Source organism: Canis lupus, chromosome 37, assembly GCF_048164855.1.
Source record: "Canis lupus baileyi chromosome 37, mCanLup2.hap1, whole genome shotgun sequence".
NCBI classification, from domain to species: domain Eukaryota; kingdom Metazoa; phylum Chordata; class Mammalia; order Carnivora; family Canidae; genus Canis; species Canis lupus.
The window spans coordinates 23,270,898-23,283,751 of NC_132874.1; the positions used below are offsets into that span (position 1 = coordinate 23,270,898).

Here is a 12,854-nt window from a genome sequence, read left to right on the forward strand (position 1 = left end):
TCGTGACCCGCCTCGGCCCCGCCGCTCTCCGGGTCACCCGGCGCCAGCCTCGCCTTCCCTGCAGCCCTCGGGCCGGGCGGGACCGCCCCGGACGCTGGGTGCCGCGCCCCCCCGCCCCCTGCGCCCCGCCCCCTGCGCCCCGCCCCGCGCTCCCGGGGCCCGCAGCCGGGGCTCCGGCCTGTGGCTCAGCTTCGGGGCCGCCGCGGGGAGCCGCCGTCCGCGCCCCTCCGGTCCTGGCCCTGCCGCCTCCGAGCCCTCCCTCCGCTTTGCTGTGAACGACGCCCGCCCCGGACCCTCCCGGCGCCGCGGCTCGGCCTCTTCCCTCCGCGTGGGCCTCCCGGGGTCGCCTGCCCCGCCCCCCGCCTCTCCCCAGCCCTCGGGGGACCCCCGCGCTTCCCCGACAGAAGCAAAGCCCCTCCCTTCCCCAAGGTCCTTTGTCTTCCGGGCTCCCCCCTCCCGCCTCGCTCGCTGTCCTGGCCCTGCCCCGCGGGTGCAAGTCTCCAGCGGAGTCCCCGGGCCTCGCCCACCCACCCGGCCACCCAGGTCCCGGCCCACCTTCTCCCTGACCTGCTCGTCCTTGTGTTAGGAAGAAAAGCGCGGGCGCAGCCTGCTGTTGCTCAGGCCAGGCGCGTCCCCAGAGCAGAGCCTCATCCCTGACCTAACTGCAGTTTCCACCTTCTCCAGAAGCGTCCTAATGGCTGGGTCAGGAATTTTCTGATGAGTGTCAGTGAGTCTGTCACATGGCCCCCTCCATCCCCCCAAAAGAATAGGAGTTAATCTGATTTAAAAAAAAAAAAAAAAAAAAAAGGAAAGAAACAAAAAACCCTGCTCTTCTGCCTCAGGAAAAGAGACTTGGCCTGGAACAATCTTTTTATTTGCTTCTAACTCTCTTGCCCCACCGTCCTTCCTATAAAAACTTTCCATTTTGTCTAATTCCACAGAGCATCATCCCTCTACCTGCTAGACGGGACACTGCCTGAGTCAGGAATCATTTTGTTTTATTTTTTTTTTATTTTTTAAATTTTTATTTATTTATGATAGTCACACAGAGAGAGAGGCAGAGACATAGGCAGAGGGAGAAGCAGGCTCCATGCACCGGGAGCCTGACGTGGGATTCGATCCCGGGTCTCCAGGATCACGCCCTGGGCCAAAGGCAGGCGCTAAACCACTGCGCCACCCAGGGATCCCTCATTTTGTTTTTATAAAGGTTTTATTTATTTATTCATGAGAGACACACACAGAGAGAGAGGCAGAGACACAGGCAGAGGGAGAAGCAGGCTCCAGGCAGATGTGGGACTCGACCCCAGGACCCCAGGATTACACCCCCAGCTGAAGGCAGGCACTAAACCGCTGAGCCACCCAGGCGTCCCAGGAATCATTTAATAAAGCCAATTAGAGTAAACTTGAGGAGTTTAGTTTACTCAGTTCAATTTTGTTTTGTTTTTTTTTTTAATACTTCCGTCCCCTCCACCCCCACGGCCCCTGCGCTCATCAGGGTCTTTCAAGGATTGCAGCTCTGACTCTTCAGTCTTGGCTCCCTCCCATCCCGCTTGTCCGCATTCCTGCAGCGCAGTCTTCCCAGGACAGAGCTCCGCTTATGGGTCCCACAGCTCAGAATTCTTCAGAGACTCTGCAGCCTCTAAAATAAAATAGAAATTTATTGGCGTGACCTGTAAAGCCCTTCGTGAGTGTCTAGTCTGGGCTGCCTCATCGTTGATGCTGCTGCAGTGGTTAGAGGTTTCCTCCAACGTGCGGACTCCTGCAAGTTTCCCTGCCTCCTAGCTTGGAACACTGTCCCCTGCTCAGCTCAGCCTGAGTCTGGGGATCCCTGCCCAACTGTGACTGAGTGTGGGACGCCTTTCTTGATTCCTTAATTTGTTAGAGTGGCTCACAGAACCCAAGGAAACACATTCACCAGTTTACTGAAAGATGAAGGATATAGATGAACAGATACAGGGGCGCCTGGTAGCTCGGTCGGTTAAGCATCTGCCTTCAGCTCAGGTCAAGATCTCAGGATCCTAGGATTGATCCCTGGGATCCGCCCTTGGTGGAGCTCCCTGCTCAGCAGGGGGTCTGCTGCTTCCTCTCTGTGCCCCCTCCTCTCTCAAATAAATAAATAAAATCTTTTTTTTTTTTTTTTTTTTTTAAGATACATAGGACAAAGTCTGGGAGGGTCCCGGTGCAGGATCTTCTGTCCTTCTGGAGTTGGGGGTGGGGTGCACCACCCTCTACCAATGTGGTAGCTCCCCAAACCCCATCCTGCCTGGATTTTTGCAGAGGCTTCATAATGTAGGCACGATCAGTCATTAATTCCACTTTCAGCCATTCTCCCTTCTTAAGAGGATGGGGAATGGGGCTGAAAATTCTGAGTTTCCAATCATGGCTTGGTCTTTCCAGCAACGGGCTCTCATCCAGGAGCCGTTCACGACCCCACCTCGAAGAGCCTCATCAGAGAGAGACACTACTACTACCCAGGAGGTTACATGGATTTCAGGAGCCCTATGTCAGTAGCTGAAGTCAACGACCAACAATTAGAACAAAAGATGTTCCTAGTGTTCTTATCACTTAGGAAATTACAAAGGTTTTAGGAGGTTCCTTGTCCAGAGCAGGGGACAGACCAATATACATGGTTTTCTGTTATCTCACAGTATCTATTTGATATCTCGAGGTCAGGGACCTTGTCTTCTGTCATCATACTGCCAGTGTAGCGTAGCTCCTGGCCTATAGTGGGTGCTCAATAAAAGTTTGTGGAGTGAATGAAATAACTAGTCATACCACCAGTTAGGACATGGCGTCCCAGGTAGGACATCACTCACCATTTCATGAATGCAGGTAGTTCATGTAATAAAGCTATTAAGGCTGATGAGCAAACATCAGGTTGTCCAGGAATACCATTGCAAATGATCCAAAAGACTTTGCTCATCATATTACTTCGATAACTCATAGGATAAGAACTCCCCACAGTCCTTGTGAGGACCTTATTATATTGCCTTTGGAACCTGAGGGCCCCGGGAGAAAGTTGTATGTGGCACAACAGTGATGGGGTGATAGAGCTCCTCCCTCAGCCCTTGATGTTTTGTTCCTGGGGCTCAACAGATAGTTAGTTGTCCTTCCTAATGGGGAACTGAGGTTCTCTACCTCCCGGACGGGCATCTAGAAAGTGGTGGAACTGCCTGCCTTTGTTTAAAAAGAATGAAAATGTTCTGACCGCCTTTCACCAAGTAGGAGTAATGAAAATGCGTATCTCATGTCCCTTTTCGCTTTCATTCTGTGATACCCAAACCTGCATTTTGAAATTAAACCTCATGCCCTTTGTGCAAAATCTATTGCATCATCATGGGAATCCCACTCCTCCAGCACTAAACCCTTCTGAGTTTCCAAGGTAATGCAAGTCCTAGTTTCAGCCTCTGTCTCCCAAAGCACGCCCTGTGATAGGTGACAGGGTCTGGAGGGGGATTTTTACACCTTGGCACCAGCCACAGGCTGGCTGAAATTACACTCATAATGGTTGAGCCCTGCTTTCAATGGTTTTTGTTTGCTTGCTTGCTTTTTAAAGTTTTTTAGGAGCTTCGTTAGTACAGGGCCCCCGTCAGGACTGCCCTGACCAAGCACACTAAATCCCTTTAACGTTTGAGGAAACCGGTTCCTTGGGCTTCTCACGCAAATCCATCCAGCTGCCTTCAGCGATGACCTAGACCCCAGGCGAGGCAGCTCAGAGCCAGGGGGACCCTATCCCAGGACAGAGGGTTCCCATTCACCTTTCTCTTCATTTGCATTCTGAAATGGATCACCCAGGTGATTCCAGACCATATAAGAAGACAAGCTCATCTTGTGAGGAAAAAAGTAAGAGAGAGGAGGAGAGAGAGGAACCTCTAGTCAGTTATTTGGCTATTTTTTTTTCTTTCTTTTTTATTTAGCTATTTCTTAAAATCATATGATCACGAATATTAAACAGATCTCCGGGGTAATAAGATTCTCTTGATATAACTCAGATTTTATTTTATTTTTTTATTTTTATTTTTTTAAAATTTTTATTTTATTTTATTTTATTTTATTTTATTTTATTTATTTATGATAGGCACACAGTGAGAGAGAGAGAGAGAGGCAGAGACATAGGCAGAGGGAGAAGCAGGCTCCATGCACCGGGAGCCCGATGTGGGATTCGATCCCGGGTCTCCAGGATCGCGCCCTGGGCCAAAGGCAGGCGCTAAACCGCTGCACCACCCAGGGATCCCTAACTCAGATTTTAAATAAGAGAGCATGATTTCAAAAGAAGTATGTGAAAAATAAAATGAATGAAATAAAATAACTGAAACATGGATTCTGGAAAACACCTCTGGACTTCAGGTAGATCCATTCACACGGTAGATGAACCAGCTCTGAGCCCCTACTTCTGGGCCCTTCCTATGGCGCCTCTTCCTAGGGACACCTTGTCTTTCGGGTGCTAGGTTAACATGTCGGGGCTGGAAAGTGCAAATGTCACCTGAGCCCTTGGATTAAAGACGGCCTAAAATAACAAAGAATAATTGTCAAGATAGACATAAGCAGCGTGGCTTTGCTTCACCACCGTACTCTTGAGAAAGCAATCATTTCTTCATTTCACGTTTTCCTTTAAACCAGACAACTTCTTAGTATTTTCCCTGCTGTTTCTGACTGTGATGATTCAGAAGGCAGATGGCATGCTCACCTCTGCTCAGTCCTTGAAACACGTCCTTCCAGCTGACCTCCGGCTCCAGCCCTCTTAGTCCTCACCTTGAAGTTTCTTCAAAGAGTATCTGAAGACAGCGGTCTCCACCTGTCTCTTCATCTTGAGTCCCACTCACTGTGGTGGTTGTCCTGCCTTCACGAAGGTAACTGTTGACCTGGGAATGAGACTTCATTTGAAGTGTCCTCTCCCCGCTTCCTCCAACATGAGCTGCTAATCCCATTGACCTCACTCTCTCATGCCCAGTTGCTTCTGCTCTTCTAAATCCTCTTTGCCCTATGCTTTTATCCCCTAGCAATCTTTTAAAGTGTTGGTTGCTATTGCCTCGGCTTCTGTCATCAGACAGGTGCCTTCGTGATGGACAAGCTTGTCTGGGCCGATACATCCCTCTGCTGGCTTCTAGCCCCTGTATCCCATAGCTTTGCCTGTATTTCTACCTAATGTGTCACCTAAGTGTGTCGCAAGCACTATAAAGCCCTTTAGACTCAAACTAATTCTTTAATTGACCCCTGAGCCTATCCTTCTCCCCTCATATTCTCTCTTTCTGTTAATTATATCATCTTGGATCTGATTTTCTGAGTTAGAATGCTAAAAATCATCTGGAACTCCATTCTTTTCCTTGTCCCTTCCCCATAAATCCACTTGGGCATTATATCCTATGGTTTCTGCTTCCTGATTAGCTCCCTGCATCACCATCATCACTGTTGCCAACTACTTAGGCTTAGGCCCAAATGGCCTGTGCTCTGGGCCCCTAAAGCCGACTCCTAACTGACCCTGGCTGCCACTTTCTTCTGCATCCAAACTATCCTAAAAGCTGATGCTAGGATCAGAAAGGGAAACGGAGGGAGGGACAGAGGAAGGGAGAATAGGGAAAGGACTGACTGACTGAATGAATCAATGAATCATGTTATTCCTTTAGTTAAAAATCCTATAATGGTTCCCCATTGCCTGGCCAGTAAATCCCAAACTCCTTAGATTGGCGTAAGGACCCTTTTCAGGCCAGCCCTACCTTGCCTATTTGACTCTACTTCTCCTCAGTGTGAGACACCACATTCACATAACTCTTATTACATATGTTGCTATAATGGTTCTATTTTATTATTAGTTGTTAATATCTTGCTGTGCCTTATTTGTAAACTATACTGTATGGCAGGTATGTACCTATAGGAAAAGACAGAGTATACCTGGGGTTTGGGATGAGGCAGTTTCAGGCATCCACTGGGAGCTTTGAAACAGATCCCCCCACTGCTGAATACTGCAAACACAGTCTCCCTTGGCATCCAGCTCAACTGCTGAAAAAAAGGATCATGTTTTATTCAGTTTTATGTCTCAATTTCTTTGAAACCTGATACTATCCACTGAAAGAAACCAACCTCAAAGTAGGTTAGTAAATGCTTTATTCATTGTCTTACTGAGGACGATAGTCCAGGAGGCAGTCTTTCAGATTGCTCCGCTGCTCTGAAGCTTGTTCGCTGCAAGGAGAAGGGGCACCTGCTAGCAATCGGTGCTCCAAGTGCTTGTGCATCACAAATATAATTTGTTAGGGTTGTAAAAAGTAAGGCTTACTGATTTACACATAGATCTGAGAAAGACCCTAAACACAGTATATTTCTGTTATATCTGATTGTTTAAAAATGTTGCTTGCCTGCGTCTGCTGAACAGGTTTCCAGTTCTTCCTGGTTTTGATTCCTCCTTGAGTCAGTTCCAGGAGGTCGTAACCTCCTGTAATCAGTCACCTCCTACAGCTTTAATGTACAATACAATCCTCAGTATAATAAATGCTTAATATGTGAAGTTTGGGGCTTTTCAGCTCTTCTATCTAGTGGGGCATTGAGAGTCTGAGTTTGCTGGGGGAGGATTTACAAAATACAAGCACCTGAATGTGAAAAGTAGCTTGTACTTAGAAAAAGTCACATTTTCTCATTTTTAAAAACAGTATGATAGAAAACTGTGAGGTAGCACGAGAGAACATTGCCTCGTTGCATCTCTCTGTCCTTTTACCCTTTTAATTGTGGAAGTGGAAGAGGCAAACCCACGGTGGATTTTCCCAAGAATTCCAGCAAAGGCAAAGAACATGAATGCTGGGTCTATTTTGAAGGACCACGGAGTTACCTCAGTTGCAGGACTATGATCACATTTTAGGGAAGGAATGCCAGCAGGATAAGGAATCTTCTCTAGCACGTGCTCCCTATGAGTCTGGAAAGAAAGCTGGGGGATGGTCACCCCAAAAATGTTCCAGGGTTGGTGTCCAAACTTCTGCTAAGGTATTTGAGGAAAGACGGCAGGTAGTTTTGTTTTTTGTTTTTTTTTAAGGCAGGTAGGTTTTTTGCCTCAGTCCCAGAATGCACTGGGAGGAGGCCGAGCTCTTTGAGTACAGGTGCAGGGAGAGTGGAGGGAGCAGTGCCGGCCAGCACTCACAAGCCCGATTGTACAGGGTTCAGAGTCTTGGGTACTCCCCCAATTCTCCTTAAACAGAAAACGCAGAGAAGCTGGCATCTACCTCTCAGCTCTGTAGCTATTATTCCAGAAGCTTTTCTGGGGTAGAAAAAAATCAAGACCTCAGTTTTCCAAGTGTTTTTCCCCTGGGAAAGAGGGTCACCACCTCCCAGCGGAAGGGAGTGTGCAACCTTTGTTCACCCACTGCCTGCAGACTCCTTGGATCTCTGCTTCTCACGTTTTGCCCACTTGGGGCGAAGTTTTATTTTATACTTTTAAGTTTTTCTTTTAGTTCCAGTTAGTTAATATACAGTGCTGTTAGTTCCAGGTGTACAATATAGTGACTCAACAATTTGTACATCACCTGGTGCTCATCACAAGTGTCCTCCGTAATCCCCATTGTCTATTTCATCCATCGCCCACCCACCTCCGGTGACCAGCAGTTCTCTAGACCTAAGAGTCTGTTTCTTGGTTTCTCTCTCTTTTGTGCTTTGCTAGTGTGTTTTCTTAAATTCCATAAATGAGTAAATTCATATGGTATTTGTTGTTCTCGGACTTATTTTTGCTCAGCATCACATTCTCTAGTTCTGTCCATGTCTTTGCAAATGGCAAGATTTCATTCTTTTTTATGGCTGGGTAACATTCCATTGTGCATCTATTACCACATCTTCTTTAATGGAGGGACATTTGGGCTGTTTCCGTATGTTGACCATCGTAAATAATGGTGCTATAAACACAGGAGTGCATGTATCCCTTTGAATTAGTGTTTTTATATTCGCTGGGTAAATACCTAGTCGTGCAATTGCTGGGTCGTAGGGTCGCTCTATTCTTAACTTTTTAAGGAACCTCCATACTGTTTCCCACAGTGGCTGCACTAGTTCGCATTCCCACCAACAGTGCAAGAGAGTTCCTTTTTCTCCACATCCTCTCCAACCCCGGTTGTTTCTTATCATTGATTTTAGCCATTCTGAAGGGGTACGGTGATATCTCATTGCAGTTTTGATTTCAGTGTGTTATTTTATCAGCCTCTTTGATGACCTTTCATGGGCAGAAACAGAATTAGGTTTTGTTCTTAGCAGGTATCAGCCTTCCAGCAACACTCTCCATGTTCATGGCCTCTGTTCTCTTCTGCTAACCTGGTCTGTCTTTCAGAAGTGACCTATGACCTGAACATGTTTGTCAAGTGAATCTCTAGGAGAGGCTGCTACAATTTGTTTGACAGAACATTAGATATGAAGAACTATTAAGTATTGTGACGTTGTTCACAGGCCACTGCCATGTCATTTGAATTACTTTTATGTTGTTCATAGGAAACATTGCAGTCCTTACTATCTGTAAGGAAAACCAAACAGATATTAGTTGCCTGGGAAGTTATTTTACATTCTTTACGAGAGGGCTGAGGTTCTAGTTCTGGGCCAGTGTCATAGTTTTGCACTACAGATGTGTGGTAATATCCATGGAATTTAATTGGGTTTGCTAAGCAATTGACCTAATCAGGGATGGTCCGATCCATTAGCATTCTTTTATTTATTTGAGAGAGAGAAAGAGATAGCAAGAGAGAGCATGAGCAAGGATGGGGGAGAGGGAGAAGCAGACTCCCTGCTGAGTAGGGAGCCCAACATGGGGCTCCATACCAGGACCCTGAGATCATGACCTGAGCTGAAGGCAGATGCTTAAGCAACTGAGGAGCCACCCAGGTGCACCCAAGCCATTAGGCTGCGGTGGTGGCAGCTTCTGCTTCTGCTGCTTCTTCTGCTTCTGCTTCTTCTTCTCCATTTAACTCACCTAAGGCCCCATATGACTATCTAGACACTTAGTGTTGCTTGGCTTATTTGTGGTAACTTGGTTTTTAAAACGTATGCCTAAATCAATACAAATCCATCTCTACCACTGAGATCAAGGTAAGCATTTCTACTCATAATAAAGCAAATGGTAAATGCTCTACAGTTTTATGGAAGTTGTTTCCACACAACAATCTCATATATTCTATGAGAATATACATAGAGAACAACAGGACTACATGACATAAGTGTCATGGTAACACGTTCCCAGTTATGAGAGGTGTTTCCTTTCTTCTCCTTTTGTATTAGGGTTGAAGTGTCAGCAGAAGAGAAGACACTTATTCAGGGCGATGGTTTAGTTACTGTTCTTTGATCTGGTCACAGGTGAGTTACTGTGCTGTACTCTAATGTCAAAATCAACTTGTGTTAAATGAGCTGGACACAGGTTGCCACGTGCTTTTTGAATAGGTTTTTGTCAATCTACTATTTCCAACATTTAAAAGGGGGATTATTTTAAAAAATAAAACAGCAAAAATATTTACTTGTAATAATTCCAAATTCATAAGTAAAATAAGCTGTGTTTAGTATCATAATCAAGATTCTTGGTTAAATGTTTATTTCCAACTTACTGATCGTAAGTTCAGACTGCTTTATAAACACCTAAAAGATTCCATTTACTTCTATTTCACATGGACAACCAAAGTCCTTTGAAACTGAAATTGAATACATCCCACATCCAGGGAAGTTTGGGGAAATAAAATGCCGTGCTATTGCCAAGAGTCAGAGCCATTTGCTTTCAGTCAGGGTTAACAGAGACCAATTAGACTGGGATTGGAAAGAAAAAGACATTCTCTGGAGTCAAACCTTTTTTTTTTTTTTTTAAAGATTTTATTGATTTATCCATGAGAGACACAGAGAGAGGCAGAGACAAAGGGAGAAGGAGATGCAGGACTCAATCCCAGGACCCTGGGATCACGCCCTGAGCCAAAGGTAGATGCTCAACCACTGAGCCACCCAGGCACACATGGAGTCATATCTTTTTGTTGACATCATTGCTGTATTTGAAGTGAATTTTCTAAACATTAGACACTGGTGAATCAATGAGTACTACTGAGGGACAAATGTGTGTGTGGCCTTCGGCACATGGACTGGGGTACTCTTGCCTTCTACTCTTCCCTGCTCTCTCTTCCTCCAGCCATCACCTGGGATTGAAATGAAACTATGCAAATACTGGAAGAAAACATCGGTGAACTGTATAAGCTAGAGAAAGACTTTCTAACTCTGACTCAAAAATCTAGAAGCAGTAAAGGAAAAATCATTAAATTTGACTATGTTAAAAAAAAAAAAAAGCATGCAGAAACTACCAGAAGCAAAATCAGTAAAGAGATGAGAAGCGAGAAGAAAATATTTGCAACTTATGTTACAGAGGACTAATGCTACTATATAAAGAGCACTTAAGAACCAAGAAGAAAAAGATGAAACAATTTTAAAAATGAACAGAAGTCATAAACATAAACATAAACAGTTCAGAGGAAGAAACTGAAAAGAGGTAATGCTTTTTTTTCTTTTTTTTAAAAGAGAGAGAGCAGGAGCATGCATGTGCACTCGAGTGAGGGTTGGGGAGCAGAGGGAGAGGGGGAGAGAATCTTTAGCCCCATACAGAGCTCCATCTCATACCCCTGAGATCATGATGCTTAACCAGCTGAGGCACCCAGGCGCCCCAAGGCAATGCTTTTAAACATATGAAAAGATGTTCAGCCTCACTCATAATAAAGCAAATGGTAATTAAAACTACGTGAGAGGGGATCCTTGGGTGGCTCAGCGGTTTGGCACCTGCCTTTGGCCCAGGGCGTGATCCTGGAGTCCCGGGATCGAGTCCCACATCAGGCTCCCAGCATGGAGCCTGCTTCTCCCTCTGCCTGTGTCTCTGCTTCTCTTTCTCTCTCTGATATACATAAATAAAATCTTTAAAAATAAATAAATAAAAAAATAAAACTACATGAGATAACATTTCTCCCCTATCAGATTGGTAAAAATCCAAAGATGTCCAAGTATCCCTGTTAGTAGGGCTGTGAAGAAGCCCTCAGATATAGCTGATGAGAGGACAAAATGATACAATCTCTATGGAAATGAATTGACGAAAACTAACAAAAATATGTGTATTTGTCCTTTGACCTTACAATCCCATTTCTAGGCATCTAGAGATCTGGATTAATAGATGTTTCTTCATTAATACAAAACAGTATTTCCACTATCTTGCTACTGGAAGTGTGGTCTGACGAACAGCAGCCTTAGCTACCTGGGAGCTTGTTAGAAGTGCTGTATCTCAGGACCTACTGAATCAGAATCTGCATTCAATACCCTAGATCGTTTACATGTGCGTTAAAGTTTGAGAAACACAGCACTAGGTTATTCGTGGCATTATTTACAGTGACATAAGATTGGAAACAACCCAAATGGCCATTAGTGGCACACGATGGAATATGATATAGCCATGAAAAGGAATAAGGATGGTCTCTGCAGCAAATACAGAGATCTCCAAAGTTTACTGTTAAGGCAAAAAAGCAAGTTGCCGACTGTTGATCGATAAAAGACGGATGGATGGGTAGCTAGTAGAACACCACCCTTTTGATAAGCGCACACAAGTACATGTTTGCAAAACGGTAAGCTGGAAAGATCAACCTGAAGCTATGAAAACTGGGTTGAAAAGGATTGGAGAGGATAAGGGTAGAGTGATACCTCTGGGTACTCCTTTATGTTTCGCTGCTCCAAAGATAAAACAGTCACAACTGGGAGAGGGATGATGGGGTTTGCTACCCGCATGTGGTGGAGAGAGAGGTCAGGGATGCTGTTGACCGCTCTACAGTGTCAGAGCACAACCCAGAATTATTCAGCTCAGATGTTAATAGTGTCCATGTTGAGAACCCTGGCCTAGGGTAAGAATGGAGGAAGCACAGAACAGTCTGAGGTTTCCAAAATTGAATTCATTTTTATTAAAAAAATTTTTTTTAAAGATTTTATTTATTAGAGAGAGCGAGAGAGCACAAGTAGGCAGAGGGCAGGGAGAGGGAGAAGCCTGTCCCCTGAGCGGAGGCCCCCCGGCCAGGGGACCAGCACCCAGCAGAAGGCAGACACTCAACCGTCTGGGCCACCCAGGCACCCCTGAACTCATTGTTAAAAGGTGACTCGCACTTCCCCCTCCTCCAGTCACCTGAGCCCTGTCCCCGCTCCAAGATGGCAAACGTGGATCTCCTGTGCTGTGCGGTTCACGGTCAGTGCCCTGGAGTTTAATGCCACGTGGCTCAGCAGGCTGCAGAGTCTGGACGGAGTTTGCTCACTTAAAATCTCTGCCCCGGGGGCCCGGGCGACTCTGCGGGTTAGAGGCCCACTCTGGATCCTCACTCGTGACCATGAGTCACGACCGCAGGGTTCCGACCCGGAGCCCGGCCCTGCTGGGCACCTGGGGCGGGGCAGGGAGGCGGCAAGTTCTCTCCCACCCCCAAAAAACCCCCCCAAATTTCTGTCCTGCACTGTACAGCTGTGGCCCCGTACCAGGGGCTGGCACTTCTCTGGCGGCTGGGACAGGGTCCCCGGTCTCCACGGAGCCGCGGCAAGGGCTGGCTGGCCGCGCACCGCTGCCCTCGCCGCAGGCCTCGGGAGGGTCACGCCCTCCTGATTCACCTCCCTGGGGGCCCGCGGGCAAGGCCAGCCAGCCCCGCCCAGAACCCGCGGCCCCACGGCGGGCAAAGTGCGCTGGCGACGCCTCCCGCACGCACCTGGCCCCCGCCCCGCGGGCACGCACCTGGCCCTCGCCCCCGCCACGCACGCACTTGGCCCCGCTCCGCCCGGCACGCACCTGGCCCTCGCCAGGATCAGCAACGCACCTGGCCCTCGCCCCGCACGCACCTGGCCCCTGCCCCGCCCCACACGCA

At 46.9% G+C, this 12,854-nt stretch overlaps 2 long non-coding RNA genes across 7 annotated transcripts; one reads left to right on the forward strand and one right to left on the reverse strand.

The window, feature by feature from the left end:
- Positions 1 to 1,197: 1,197 nt before the first annotated feature.
- On the reverse strand, positions 1,198 to 12,704 carry LOC140626203 (uncharacterized). 6 transcript variants are annotated; one of them, XR_012025403.1, is made up of 6 exons: positions 12,134 to 12,704; positions 11,662 to 11,853; positions 6,118 to 6,177; positions 5,890 to 5,997; positions 4,688 to 4,862; positions 3,994 to 4,507 (listed from the first exon to the last, which is right to left on the reverse strand). It is a non-coding gene; the product is annotated as an uncharacterized lncRNA (long non-coding RNA). The 6 variants fall into 6 exon arrangements; XR_012025404.1 differs by having other exon boundaries at positions 5,890 to 5,994; positions 6,079 to 6,177; XR_012025401.1 differs by having other exon boundaries at positions 6,079 to 6,177.
- On the forward strand, positions 4,436 to 10,271 carry LOC140626204 (uncharacterized). The gene is made up of 3 exons (XR_012025406.1): positions 4,436 to 4,850; positions 9,232 to 9,306; positions 10,118 to 10,271. It is a non-coding gene; the product is annotated as an uncharacterized lncRNA (long non-coding RNA).
- Positions 12,705 to 12,854: the final 150 nt, after the last annotated feature.